We start from the raw sequence: 13,670 nt of genomic DNA, 5'->3' as shown, positions 1-13,670 counted from the left end.
CTCCAAAACTATTAGATTTAGATGTTTATTTATCTTTTAAAGCCATCCCAAAATCTTACCGTAAGTTCTCAATAGGATTGAGATCGGGAAATTGAGATGGCCAATCTAGAACATTAATTTTATTTTCCCACGTTGTAGTGAAATAAAATCAAAGTACCAGATTGGTTATCATCAGCATGCAGCTTTATTACGTTATATAAAATAACCTTGTATTTGTATCGATCCGAATTTCCATCAATTTCGACCAGCTGACCGATGCCATACCAGGATATTGCTACCAAACCTTAATATTACCCCTTGCTTGCTTCACCGTGTTTAGTGTATATGATGGCTTGTTTTCTTGTTTCATAGAATAACGTATACTTTCCCATCAGATTAGAAGCGAATAAAATTGGATTTATTAGTCCATAAAACGTTTTTCCGAAAGTAAACATTTTTATTTGGGAGAATTTTTGCAAACTTTATTCGGTTGCGTCGATTTTGTTTTGAAACGAGTTTCGTTTTATTTGCTATACAGCCTCGAAGGTTGGCTTCTTGTAAACGAATGGTTGGGGCTGACACAACTGCATGATATTGTTCTTTAATTTTGGTTTTTATTTTATGAAAAGTTAAAAAAGGATCTTTTTTAGACATCCTAACAACTTGGCAACCCATATTTAAGTTTTATATAAGTTTTTCATAGTTTAAGTCTTTCTCGACGGCAACATTCGAATTTAATCATCAGTGGAATTGTATATTTCAATAAGTTTACGACAGTTTTAAACCAATTTTCTAGAATACCCTAGTTAGCACAAAATTTGATAAATGTTGACACAAAACTTGAGAAAAGTCCATTCGAAAAATTAAATGTAAATTACAAATAATATTTACAATACTTTGTTCCAGTTCGCACTTAAAACTTAAAAATTTTAATTAAAAAAAACTAATTTTAAATATGGGATTCTCCACTAATATGTGCTATTTCATTGAGCAATACCACACAGCGAAATTTAACAGTAAAAGCTTTTGTTTGAACAAGTCGGAACTTGCATATTTGCTTCTACGAAATTACGACACATTGAACAATAAAATATGCAAGTTCCAACTTGTAAGTTATTAAAAGAAATGCTATTAAAATTCAATATGTAGAAACACGCAATAAAATACAATTAAAAGAAAATATTATTGGGTATGCGATTTCTATAATCACCACTGTATATCTTGGTTTCACTGCTATTACAATTTTTTTTTATTTCTAATTTTGTTATAACAAGTTACTATGCTTTCATGTGGGATTAAAAAGAAGTGTCTTTGTAGATATTGACGGTTGGTAGAAAATGTGTACTTAAAACTTGTAACTAAGTAGGCATACCTTCTGTACGTTAGAAAACGTTGTAATTTTAGTCAGTGTGTACTGTGGGCCCACTATTAAAGTTTCATGAAAACCTAAAGTGCCATTCGAACTAGTTCTATTTGAAAATTTTTTTAAACGTTAAATTTTGTTATCGGGAGAAATCATGTAGCTTTAATTTCTTTGTTGCTTAAAAAGTAAATGGGTAGTGTTGATTTTATTTTATTTACAAAACTGTTATATTTAGTTAGTTAGTTTACACAATACAACCATAGTTAACATTCATTATTTTACAAGCAAATACTTTGATAATTAATTTAAACCTTATAAAGGAACTGAGGTGAGACATGCTGCATAAATCCGCCAAATTGTTTCATTGACCAGTGAAAACGTTAAACTATTGACTTTTAAAAGAAAAAAACCGTTAATTGACTGAAATAGACGGCCGCCTAATAATAATAAGTTTAACAATTACTACATCGAAGAAATGTGTTGGAACTTGCTTTGTCATTTATGTTTGTACCTGGTTATTTTTCATGAGAAACTAATTCGAATAACATTCCAAAAGGTTTTTTGCTGAAGGAGCTGAGCAACTTGTTTAAATAACTTTAATTGTAAGAAAATTTTGAGTACTTTTACCAGTACTTCTACCCGAGCTTCATTACTACTTGTCTAATGTATCTAATTCAAATTTGGTTATTTCGTCTCATTATCTAATACTAAATTATCTGGTCAGTTTTTTAAATATTCTTTTATAGATATTAATTCAATGAAAATACTTCGGAGATTGTCCCCTTACTCCAGAGAGAGATAATTAGTTCGCCTAGAAAAAGAGTTAATACTATTTTATTACTTAAGTTCAGAAGTAACTCGTTGTAAGTCCACAAAGTTCATTATTGAATTGAAACAGCAAATTAGTGTCTATAAATGGTCTTTCAATATTAGAATTACACTACTAACTCAGCTAAATATTTAACGTATCAATAAAATAAATGAACGCTCGCTAATTAATATCAACAATGTCAATAACGGTTGTATTGTGAACGCTGTTAAGTGACCAATTTACTGAAAGGAAAAACTCATTATTAAAAAATAAAAAGTTTGTTCTATTTGTCAAAACAGAAGCAATATCTTATAATTTAATTCAAATGTAGTGTAGATCTTATCTATACATATTAGGAAGATATTTTCTTCAACCATTATGGTAGTTATGCTAATAAGATATTGTAACGTGTTTTGAAAAAAGGTTTTTTTATTTAACATCTTTTTCACATTACTTGTCAATTTTTAGAAATCACTTCTCCTGTTTTTAGAAATCTTTTCTCCCGTTTACAACTTTGAATATCAAAAACTTTAAATCCAAGTTTTAGTTTTCTCATTAATTATTAAACAAAAATAATCTCATTAAAATTTTTCCGAAATTATGATTAAAAGTTTTAACTAAAAAGCACATAAAATAAACCATTTCATTAAGTTACAATACAGAGATACTTAAACTGATCTGAAACTTTGTATTTTTTTGTTAATTGCTGATGCTAAACAATTTATTTTTAATAACAAAATGAACAAAAAAAGTTTCGATTTAAAATTTGTGACGTAAAAAGAAATAGTGTTAAGTTTTATCCAAACGGGTCTACCTGTGACGGTGTTGAAAGAACCCAGATGCCAACTCCTGTGAATAAAAAAATTGGTAAGAATTTCACAGTACAACTTGAAAGCGAATTGAGAAGAATTCTACCATGTCCAATAAAAAGACTGCCAAAGTGTTTGAAGTTGACGAAAAGGCAATAATATCAGGCCCACCAGCTAAACTTTAACAAGGGTTAGTGGTTTAAATGGTATGCTTAACTATTTCACACAATGCCACACATTTAAAAATGCTGGGATTTAGAGAGGAAAATTTGAAAGTTTCAGGGAAAGGTGGTAAAACTGAAAAAATCATCTTTTCGTTTTTTAAAGCCTTGTTTTCGGTAACCATTTCCAAAAACTAATATTTCAAACTTTTGTTATGAACAATGTTCTGGAGTTAAAAAAACTTTATTTAACGAATAGCACTAGTTATTAGCGTGGAGGTTTGGTTAAAAGTGCATTAGAAGCTTGGAAAGTTAGGAGGATAAACCTAATTTTACAAATAATCCAGCAATTGGTAATCGAAAAAAAATCAAGTTGATTCTTAATTATAACAAACAAGATATAACTATATATTTGCAAAACATAACTAACTCTGTTACTGGAAGTGCTAGAAATGTTAGCTAATTCACAGAACAGCTAATTGTAAAACAGCAAAATGTTAAATGAACAAAGAATAAAATAACAGAACGTTTAGCTGCTGATCAAAACTTAACAACAATCTGAATAATCTATCAAAAAAAATAATAAACATTTTCTATCAACTTCAAAGTCGTTGATTTCATCTCGTAAGACTTTAGAGAAGTTGAAGATTATGTAACATTCCATTCTTATTGAGTAATAAAGAAGCGCTGCCACTCGATCATAACTTCTTCATTTCTCAATATGTAATACAAAAATATGAAGAAACTTTGCAACGAAGTTGTAATAAAGAAATAGTCCTTAACTGCTAGCACTGCGAACAGCCACGATGAGCAAGAAGAGTACATAAATGCAATTCTAGCTTGCGATTAGTAATAGTCTTTTGCAGTGGCTTCTTTGCCAATACTTACTCTTTACGTCAAGCCTAAAAACGACACTAACAACACAACAAAGTTCGCAAGGAGAATCAGACACACTGGGAAAAAGACATCAAAATAAAACGGGTATCCACGAATAAGGCATGGGGTCCTGGGGAAAAATCACATATTTTAGGGGAGTGCCCAGGAATTGTTGTTCAAAATTTGTAATTAAGAGACATGGAACATGCTCATATTTTTAGTATGTTGATACTGTTGTCGAATGAGGATGACTTGCAAAAAATTAGGGTAATCGGAGCTTAGCCAACCCCGCCCCCACCTCTAACTACTCTCTTCCTAGAACCATGTCTCCTTTAAGTTGTGCTCATGCCTCTGTAATGTTTGGTGATAGGTTTGTAAATTTTTCTTTTAAAGTATTTAAATAGTTTAACATTGAAATTTACAGGGGCGGATATGTAGTTTTTATTACTTCTCTTTACTTTTTTACTAAAATAAAAACAAAGCGAAGCCACCTTTAATTGTTAACAGTTAGTAAAAGCAAGCAGGTTCTAATTGTTAACAATTACATAATAACTCCTCACACGCGTTGACATGTAAATTGAAAGCATGTTTGCGACCATTGTATTGAGATTTTATTGATATGGCTGATATATCATAGCAATATTATCAATCCATATTGGAAGTTTTTATTTGAAGCATTCGTTTAAATTGCCTAAACATGTAAAAGAACATGTTGATTTTGATAAAAAGTTTTGCATTTCCTGCTTCAGGAAAGACAAGGATTTAAGACCAATAGATAATGCTGAAACAACTTCGCGAATTTTATGACGTTTTTTGTTTTGATTTTTGCGTTAGTTTTGGCATGTTAAATTTTTGTGAATTCGTAATGCAGTGACGTCTTACAATGTTTTCTTTTCCCTTTCTAAAGCTTATTTAGAAACTTAAAAAGTAGCTATATAGGAAAATTCATTTTTAGGAAAATATAATATAACTGCTTTAAATGGCAGAAAAACCTTAAATTTTATTCTCCGAATAAGAGAAAACCCTTCAGTCTGTAAAATAGATGTTTCTGGACAATCCTGACAGATAAAAAAAAAAATGATGGCATTTAGTTTTCTTATAGTCGTTGGATCACTGTGGAAGATTTCAAGTCAAATGCAATAACGGTTCAAAAGAAGTTCAAATATCAATATGACCCATAACAATAAAACAAACAAAAAATTCAGAAGGGTTAATAGAAACCATACCCTTGAGGAGGGTAATTAGGGGTTGAGTAAGGTTTGCTACAATCACTTATTAGAGCAAAAAAAAATTTTTTTAATTGTAATTTGATTAATTTAGAACTGATTTAATCATTTCCTAAATACCATTTTCGATTTAAAAAATTCGTTATTTTTTATGAGGCAATCGTTCATAGCTGCGAGAGACACGTTTTCCGTTCTGCTGCTGATATGGACTTCTCCAAAGTAAAAAATTTAAAGTTAAAAACAAGTCAAGTCATCATAAAAAAAACGATGAGCTATAAAAAGTACTTTTGCGAAAGGTCACAAAAATCTCCCTTCAGTTTCTCATGTTCTGTTGCTATTAACCGTAATTGTTGAACTTCTTCGAGAAGAACTTTTATCAACGAAGCAACAGCAGGTAAAATGCAACACTTTACATATTCAAAGTTGCATGCTTTTTAAAATGATTTGAAAAATAAAGTCCTTTGTATGAGGATAATTCAAAAGAAATAAAATTTAAAAGAAATAAAAATGTATAAAAGAATAGAGAGTAAAACCTTACTATCCAGTTCTTGTTTAGATTTCGTAAACTTCAATCAAAAATCGCAAAAAAATCTATTGGAAGTTTTGAGTTAAAGATATATGAAAGGAAAAAAAGTGGGTTCATTAAAAACTAAGATTTAAGATGATAATTAGGGTTGCTGTCATAATGTTCTTTGGCACCTTAATTGTGTCTTTTTCGATATCTTTTTCGTTTCGCTGTGGCATGGTGCGAAGCTTCAAACACTAAAGCGAAAATAAATATTTGAAATATCTTTTTAAAAGTTTAAGAAAGAAATAACGGAAATCTTTCAATATTTTATCTCTGTTTCCGATTGAGCTTGTCGACACCTACACTGAGCAATCTGTCGATCAGATTGTGTAAAAGTTTACGTCTTTACATTCAATAAGTTTTCAAGGTGACTTTCTCTTCCTTACAATTTACACGTAACAAACTATTACCAACTAATATCACCAGAAAAATACTAGTTTTTTAAGCAGTATGAACTATTGAAAAATTAAATAGTTTTTTGAGACACTCTATAGGAGTTTTCTGTTGAGAGAAATATTATTTCAGAAATTCTTATACATAGCACTCAAGATCTATCTTTATTCTTTTTTTCCTTAATCTCCTATATTTTTTTAATACATGCATATAGACGACAAGAGTAAAAAATCAGCGTCCTTTCACTGCTATTTTCAAGCTACAAATGATTTTTAAAAAATATTACAAAGTTTATTTTTCTAGAGATGTCAAAAGGTTTTTTTTGGACAAAAGTATTATTAAAAATTTAAAAATGAGATGGGATCCTATATGATAAATCTCATTGGTGTTTTTTCAATTTTTCCTTTTTCTTTTTTTTATTTATTTTTTTAATATTGCATTTTTTTACCATAAAACAACTCGGATATTGTAGCAACTCGATTTGCTACAATATCCGAGTTGCTAAAATATCCGAGTTGCTACAATATCCGAGTTGCTACAATAACCGAATTGCTACAATATCCGAACCACACCTATCCAAAAATGGTCTCAACCTCAATTTTGAGGACCAAAAAAAACAACCGATTGGGCATTAATCTGCAAGGTCTCAGGTATCACCAGATGTAAAAATTAAAATCTAATCTCTATAGCCAAAGGAGAAAAACATATTTAAAGTTTTATAACACTTTGCGCTACTGATCGCACTTGGAGCCCAGTTGTAAATCTATTTTGTTTTTTTTTTCACTTTCGAGTTACGGAGTTTTTTAAAAAAATCCAAAACTCTTTACATATATGTGTAGGCTATAACCTGACAGAAATTCAGCTCTCTAACACTTGTGGTTTGCGTACAGGGACCTAAAGTATAGGGTATGGCACTAAAAGCCTCTTTAAAAAGAGACAACGGATGCTTCACGTTTTTATTCTGACCTTTTTATCGACTAAGAAAGTTTCAAAATTTAATAGAATGAAGCCTTGACATGTATCTTTCAGGCAAAAAAAAATAGAAGCAAGACATCTTTTATCTGTACAAAGATGTAGCTCTTAAAGTAGGCACCTTGCGTTTGAAAAAACGGCTAAAGTATAGCAGCTTTTTGTGGTTTTTATGCTTTTTAAAGATTCAAAGTAGTATCAAATAACTAATTTAGTAACAACATCATGTGACTAGTGGATATGGGATTCTATGGTTGTTAGACTTCACATTTGTGTGTACTTTGTCTGCAAAAAGAGTGTTTTTTTTGTCCAGGTTTGTATAAAATATGGGGTAGGAAACACATAGTTAGGGGCATTTTTTCTAACTGTTCTGAATTTAAAACACATAAAAAGCTCTTTATATTTTAGTTGTTAAACCCACAGGTTTGCTTTGTTGTTTTTGTTTAAAATGATTGACTAAATATTGGATATAATAACAACTCTTTTTCATATTGTTAAAATTACTTTAGAATTGTAAATTCAAAATTAATTGGTAATTTATAAAATAATTTCAAAATTAATGTAAGAATCAAGTTTTTTTATATAAATCAAATATGTATAACCTAGATGTGCTTTTTTTCTTGTATTGAAGTATTTCCTAAAATCTTTTATTGCTTTGACCAAGTTTGTTCTGCTATTTAAAAATGTGAAAACAAATATTTCTTATTTTCCGGGAAAAGCCACAATATCAAAGTAATTACATTTAAGCAGTCAACAGCCTAAACAATTTAAAACATTTTTACCAACACAAGCGTGTACTGAAGTTATTTTTCAAAGATCAGTTTTTTAATCACTGAAATTCCATATAAAAGAAAAACTCATCAATATTTTCGGCAATCTGTATGCTTTTTTTTGTTTTTCAAAATGTGACAGGCATAATTCTGATTTCACAAGGAAGGAATATTAGGTATTTTTTCTAGAAACTCCATTGCTTCTAAGGATAATAGAGTTCCATTGGGCATATGCAATTCCTGCGGAGCAATGGTACAAAAGCATGGCAAAGAAGATAGAAACTTGCCTCTTACCAAGCTACATGACTTTAAGAAAGTGATTATTAGACCACAGACCAGAGGATTTGATTCTTGTAAACTTTTAATTTGCCTGGTTGGCCTACTAAAAGGACATTCTACAAAGCTCACTTTTTCAACCAATCAAGATTTGAAAGAATCATCAAGTAGCTTTGATAAACTACGCTCAAACTGTCTCAGTGTAGTCAAAAGAGGAATAACACATGATTGTTCACAAGCCATCAAGTTTGAAAACTTAAAGAAAATGATAGCAACAGATTCCAGAACTACTGAAAAAATTGCGTCCTCTTTAATAACTCAAAAGGTATCCTCTCCACAGGGCACAATTAGGTTGAGCAGAGAAAATGGTAAAGCTTTACCAATTACTCCAGATCCCTACAGAGCTCAGTGAATATCCAGAAATTCTCTAACTACTTTGGACATGGTTCAAGTTCAAATCAATACTGGTCTTTCAAATAAAAAGATGCAAGAACTCGCTGTAACATTAAACAAGACTACAAATTCAAAAGTTGTTGAAACAAAATTTAGGGAAAATTTTTCAATGGCTGGTCGAAAGATTGAAAGTTTATTCAAAGTTTCCAAAATCTCACTTACAAGGCCGTCAGCAAAAACTAATTATTTGGCGGTTGTTCACTTTAAGAGTTTAGGGGATTTTTATTACTCAATTCTCAGAGTTAGAGTAATCACTTCACCGCCTCCCATCAAACTAGGTATTGATGGTGGAGGATCTTTCCTCAAGTTCAGCTTGAGTGTTAGCTCCAATGGTGGATGTCAAAATGTCAAAACAAGTTCAGCCTCAAATGACAAAAGCTTACTGGCTGTTGAACATGGGAAAGAAACAAGTGCCAAGCGTCAGCTACTTGTTGCTGTTGCTGAAAATGTTTCAGAAACTTATGAAAATGTCAAAAAAATTTTAAGTTTATTTTGGGAAACTGATGTGGTTTTCTTTATTGGATGTGACATGAAGTTAGCCAATATCATCTGTGGCATTCAGTCTCACTCAATCAAACACCCTTGCTGTTGGTGTGATGTTAAATCTAGTGACCTCAAAGAATAGGGAACTCCAAGAAACTTCAGATCCATTAGGATGCAATACAAAGCATTCATTGAGAAAGAGAATGGAAAAAGGTGCGCGAAGGAATTTTCGTAATGTTGTTCATAACCCATTGTTTGACCAAGAAAATATCAAACAAGTTATTGAGTTTATTCGCTCAAAATGCCCCTAACTATGTGTTTCCTACCCCATATTTTATACAAACCTGGACAAAAAAAACACTCTTTTTGCAGACAAAGTACACACAAATGTGAAGTCTAACAACCATAGAATCCCATATCCACTAGTCACATGATGTTGTTACTAAATTAGTTATTTGATACTACTTTGAATCTTTAAAAAGCATAAAAACCACAAAAAGCTGCTATACTTTAGCCGTTTTTTCAAACGCAAGGTGCCTACTTTAAGAGCTACATCTTTGTACAGATAAAAGATGTCTTGCTTCTATTTTTTTTTGCCTGAAAGATACATGTCAAGGCTTCATTCTATTAAATTTTGAAACTTTCTTAGTCGATAAAAAGGTCAGAATAAAAACGTGAAGCATCCGTTGTCTCTTTTTAAAGAGGCTTTTAGTGCCATACCCTATACTTTAGGTCCCTGTACGCAAACCACAAGTGTTAGAGAGCTGAATTTCTGTCAGGTTATAGCCTACACATATATGTAAAGAGTTTTGGATTTTTTTAAAAAACTCCGTAACTCGAAAGTGAAAAAAAAAACAAAATAGATTTACAACTGGGCTCCAAGTGCGATCAGTAGCGCAAAGTGTTATAAAACTTTAAATATGTTTTTCTCCTTTGGCTATAGAGATTAGATTTTAATTTTTACATCTGGTGATACCTGAGACCTTGCAGATTAATGCCCAATCGGTTGTTTTTTTGGTCCTCAAAATTGAGGTTGAGACCATTTTTGGATAGGTGTGGTTCGGATATTGTAGCAATTCGGTTATTGTAGCAACTCGGATATTGTAGCAACTCGGATATTTTAGCAACTCGGATATTGTAGCAACTCGGATATTGTAGCAACTCGGATATTGTAGCAACTCGGATATTGTAGCAACTCGGATATTTTAGCAACTCGGATATTTTAGCAACTCGGATATTGTAGCAACTCGGATATTGTAGCTGGTTCAGAGTAATGTTATCTTAAATGTTAACTTTTATCTGCTATCTTTTAATGTTTCTGTAACAAAACCTGATATATTTTGTGTTAAGATGGTGCCTTTAGAATTAATTTAACAAAAGATCCTATTGCATACGGTGGAATTTGAATCGAGTAAAATTTGATACTTATTTTTTTACAAATTCATAGAAGTGTTTTAACAGGTGGTTTAACTGATGGTGGGATACACCAATGTGCAGTTAAAGTAGTAAATCAATTGGAGAAACTGTTATTATCAGATGAGTTTTGAAGTTCAAATAGAGGGCATGTTTTTTGTTACTTTTAAATTTAATTATATAAATGCACATTGTTTAAAAATGCATGCATACGACTTTGGATTGTTTTGATGCAATAGTATTTTATCAAAATTTTGATTTTCCAGTTCTTCATCAAAAGTTTCATTTCTTTCCTCTCTTATTCTCCTCATAATCTTATGTCATTTGTTAACTTTCAGCTCAAATTTTGGAGTTTCTTCCCAAAATTGAAGTTCGAATAACATTTCATTCAGCAATATTGTGTAATTTCAAATATAATGCTCAGGATAGTGCCTCTGATTTTTCTTACAGGCTGTTCAAGGAAAAAGTTAATTTTTATGGATTTGATACATAGGAAAAATTAAGTTCAGAGTATCAAGCGTGGCGTGAGCTTAATAGTTTGAAATAATTTGAAGTTCCTCCACTACAAATGAGAGCGAAAATACGATTGGCTTATATCAATGCGTTATATTTGATAATAACACGATGGAGAGAGAACTCAAGTTTGAAGCTCTTGTAGTTCTAAGACTGTCAATTAGAGTTTTTGTGTATGTGATACGATTTTGTGAAATAACTCTCGGTAATTTGTAGTTTTAAATACGCAAATGTTTAATAGACAAACGTTTGGATTAAAAATGGTAAGAGAAAAGTGTATGCTTCTGTTGGTCTGGCAAGTGAAACATATTTGCCACCATGTAAGTATAAACTTTCTAATCAGAATATTGAGAGTATTAAATATACTGATCATGATTATAACCAATGTGCAATTAACGAGTTGGGTACTCAGTCAAAGAAATTAGAAGAAGCCATGATGTTATAATGTTTCTAGGTAATTAATGATAACGTTTTTGTTAATGATTAACGTTCCTTTTTTTACTTTCAAACTTTTGGTGAGGCATGAGTTTAAAAATAATTTTTAGATAAAAATCATTTTATATAGTTATTGCTTTATCGATTTTTAAACAATATTTAAATAAAGTTGAAAAAGTATGATAATGAAGTTTAAGTTTTTTTAAAAAAAAATGCTTTGTTGAAATCTTACAACAGTTCAACTGCAATTTTTTTTGTTTAACTTTTTTTAAACACCAAATGTTTGCCGATTTTTTCGACCTTGAAAATATTTAAAAACTATTTTCTCATTCGCTTTTTGATAAATTATCGATCTCGATGTTTGATCGTATAGAGAAAAGATTGCTCTTTACGATCCCCTTGGAACGAATGACCGCCGATAATAAGTAAAAAAGCTAAAGCCCCCAAAAACGGCGGCCACCGGCATGTTCCCTATGTTTGCCTCCCACGTTTTTAAACTTAGTGTTCGCCTATAAGATTCTTTTTAAAATATATTTTTCAATCATTTTTTGACTTGAATGTATTAAAAATTTTTAAAGACAAACAAAAGTATGATATCCAAAAAAAATGTATACAATTGTATGCTTTACAACTAAAAATTTGGCTTTGATTCTTATTCATGCAGTTTCACCAGTTCAAACTTCGTTGCACCTACTCAACTGCGTAGTATCACTTGAAAAATAAAAAAAAGTTTAACACATTTGAATTGTGCAATTGAATTAATAGGCTCGGGCTAGCATAAAGCCCTAGATGTTTTTTTGTTACGTTATAAAAGAACAGAAAGGTAGTTAGATTTTAGTTAGATTAAGATGTTCTTACCAGAATTAGAAGCGTTTTGTACAATTGGCTTTTCCTTTTAAGGCTTATTCTTAGTTTTAGCTGATGACATTTGATTTCTCTTTACTACTACTGGTTGGCCTGCGAAGTTTTCTTTTGAAACATATTCATTAGGATTGGCGAGGCGGAGAGCGTCCACAACTTTCATGAAAGTCGGATTCTATTTCACTAAATGAAATAGAATCCGACTTTCATGTTTGTCCGTCCAAACAATAACTTGTCTTTGAGAACTATTAGCTGTCAGTCACTGGTGAAAAGTGTAGCATAAATATTCATAGAGAACTTTATAATTTACATAACTCTTAGCAGGTTTATCAACAGCTACTAAATTAGGAGGCAATGACTGGTATTCAGTCATGGGGATTCTCCAGTTAGCATTTATAGCATGTAAGAGGGGGAGGAAGAGATCCGTTAGCACCAATATTTGCTGTAATAAAAGTGTGAAATTAATATTTATGAAAAATAAAATTTATTATGTAAAGTTAAAAGAAGTTTACATTGCTGTATTACAAATAATAAAAGCATTAAAGAAATAACAGAAAGATAAGCAATAATTTTAATATAAATTTACATACCAAAAATTGATCCTCTTTCAGCCAAGACTTTTCCAGCTTTGAGTGAGAATTTAAACCTAGACTCATCGAAGTTAACTTTGGGTTCATATAGGAGATCTCGATAGTCTTTTTCCGGCAAGTAGCTTCTGATATCCGCAAAACATCTACCAAATCGATAAGGTCTATAACTGTTTATTTCCCCATGAAACATTCATCTGACATTAGACGACACAACAGGCGGAACACAAGTGACATGGTGGTGTCTTAGGTGACAGAATGAGCTCTCCTTTGTGCATTGATTATATAGTTAGCCAACACTTGCTCCTCAGCTTCGGTCAAAAAAGTGCAAGGGCCACATTTTTTTGACCATAGGGGCTTTTCCACAAATCTTGTCTCTCAAGGTTGTTTTAGGAATGCCATAATGCTTTGATGCACCAGTTGCGCTTCTTCAACCGCTAAATAGTAATGAATAAAGTATGTAATTTCCTAGGCAGTTAGAGCAAAGGTTATTAGATAGTGAAAGGTTAATAGAAAGGCATTTTGTAAAGACAATTATAGATTAAGCTTACTTCTTTACATCCGCAACAGCCTCCGCTATATTTTCATCAGTATGTCCATCTCTAGTAACCATTGTAGATGTGTGACAACTTTTTTTTAATTTGATTGGTTAAAAAAATATTTGAAATTTAAATAATCGTAGCAAGTTTAAATTTAGTAGCCTGGTACCAAGTATTAAATGTAA

The 13,670-nt window shown here is 31.2% G+C and overlaps 1 long non-coding RNA gene across 1 annotated transcript; it reads right to left on the bottom strand.

The window, feature by feature from the left end:
• Positions 1-12,640: 12,640 nt before the first annotated feature.
• On the bottom strand, positions 12,641-13,614 carry LOC149891605 (uncharacterized). Its single transcript, XR_016449443.1, has 3 exons — positions 13,498-13,614; positions 12,950-13,383; positions 12,641-12,801 (listed from the first exon to the last, which is right to left on the bottom strand). It is a non-coding gene; the product is annotated as an uncharacterized LOC149891605 (long non-coding RNA).
• Positions 13,615-13,670: the final 56 nt, after the last annotated feature.

Source organism: Hydra viridissima, unplaced genomic scaffold (genome assembly GCF_058129835.1).
Source record: "Hydra viridissima isolate aposymbiotic clone 2 unplaced genomic scaffold, HvirCarnegie_v1 scaffold_2, whole genome shotgun sequence".
Lineage (NCBI taxonomy): Eukaryota > Metazoa > Cnidaria > Hydrozoa > Anthoathecata > Hydridae > Hydra > Hydra viridissima.
Note: the sequence above shows the minus strand (reverse complement) of the source record. Positions and strands in the feature narration are given on the sequence as shown.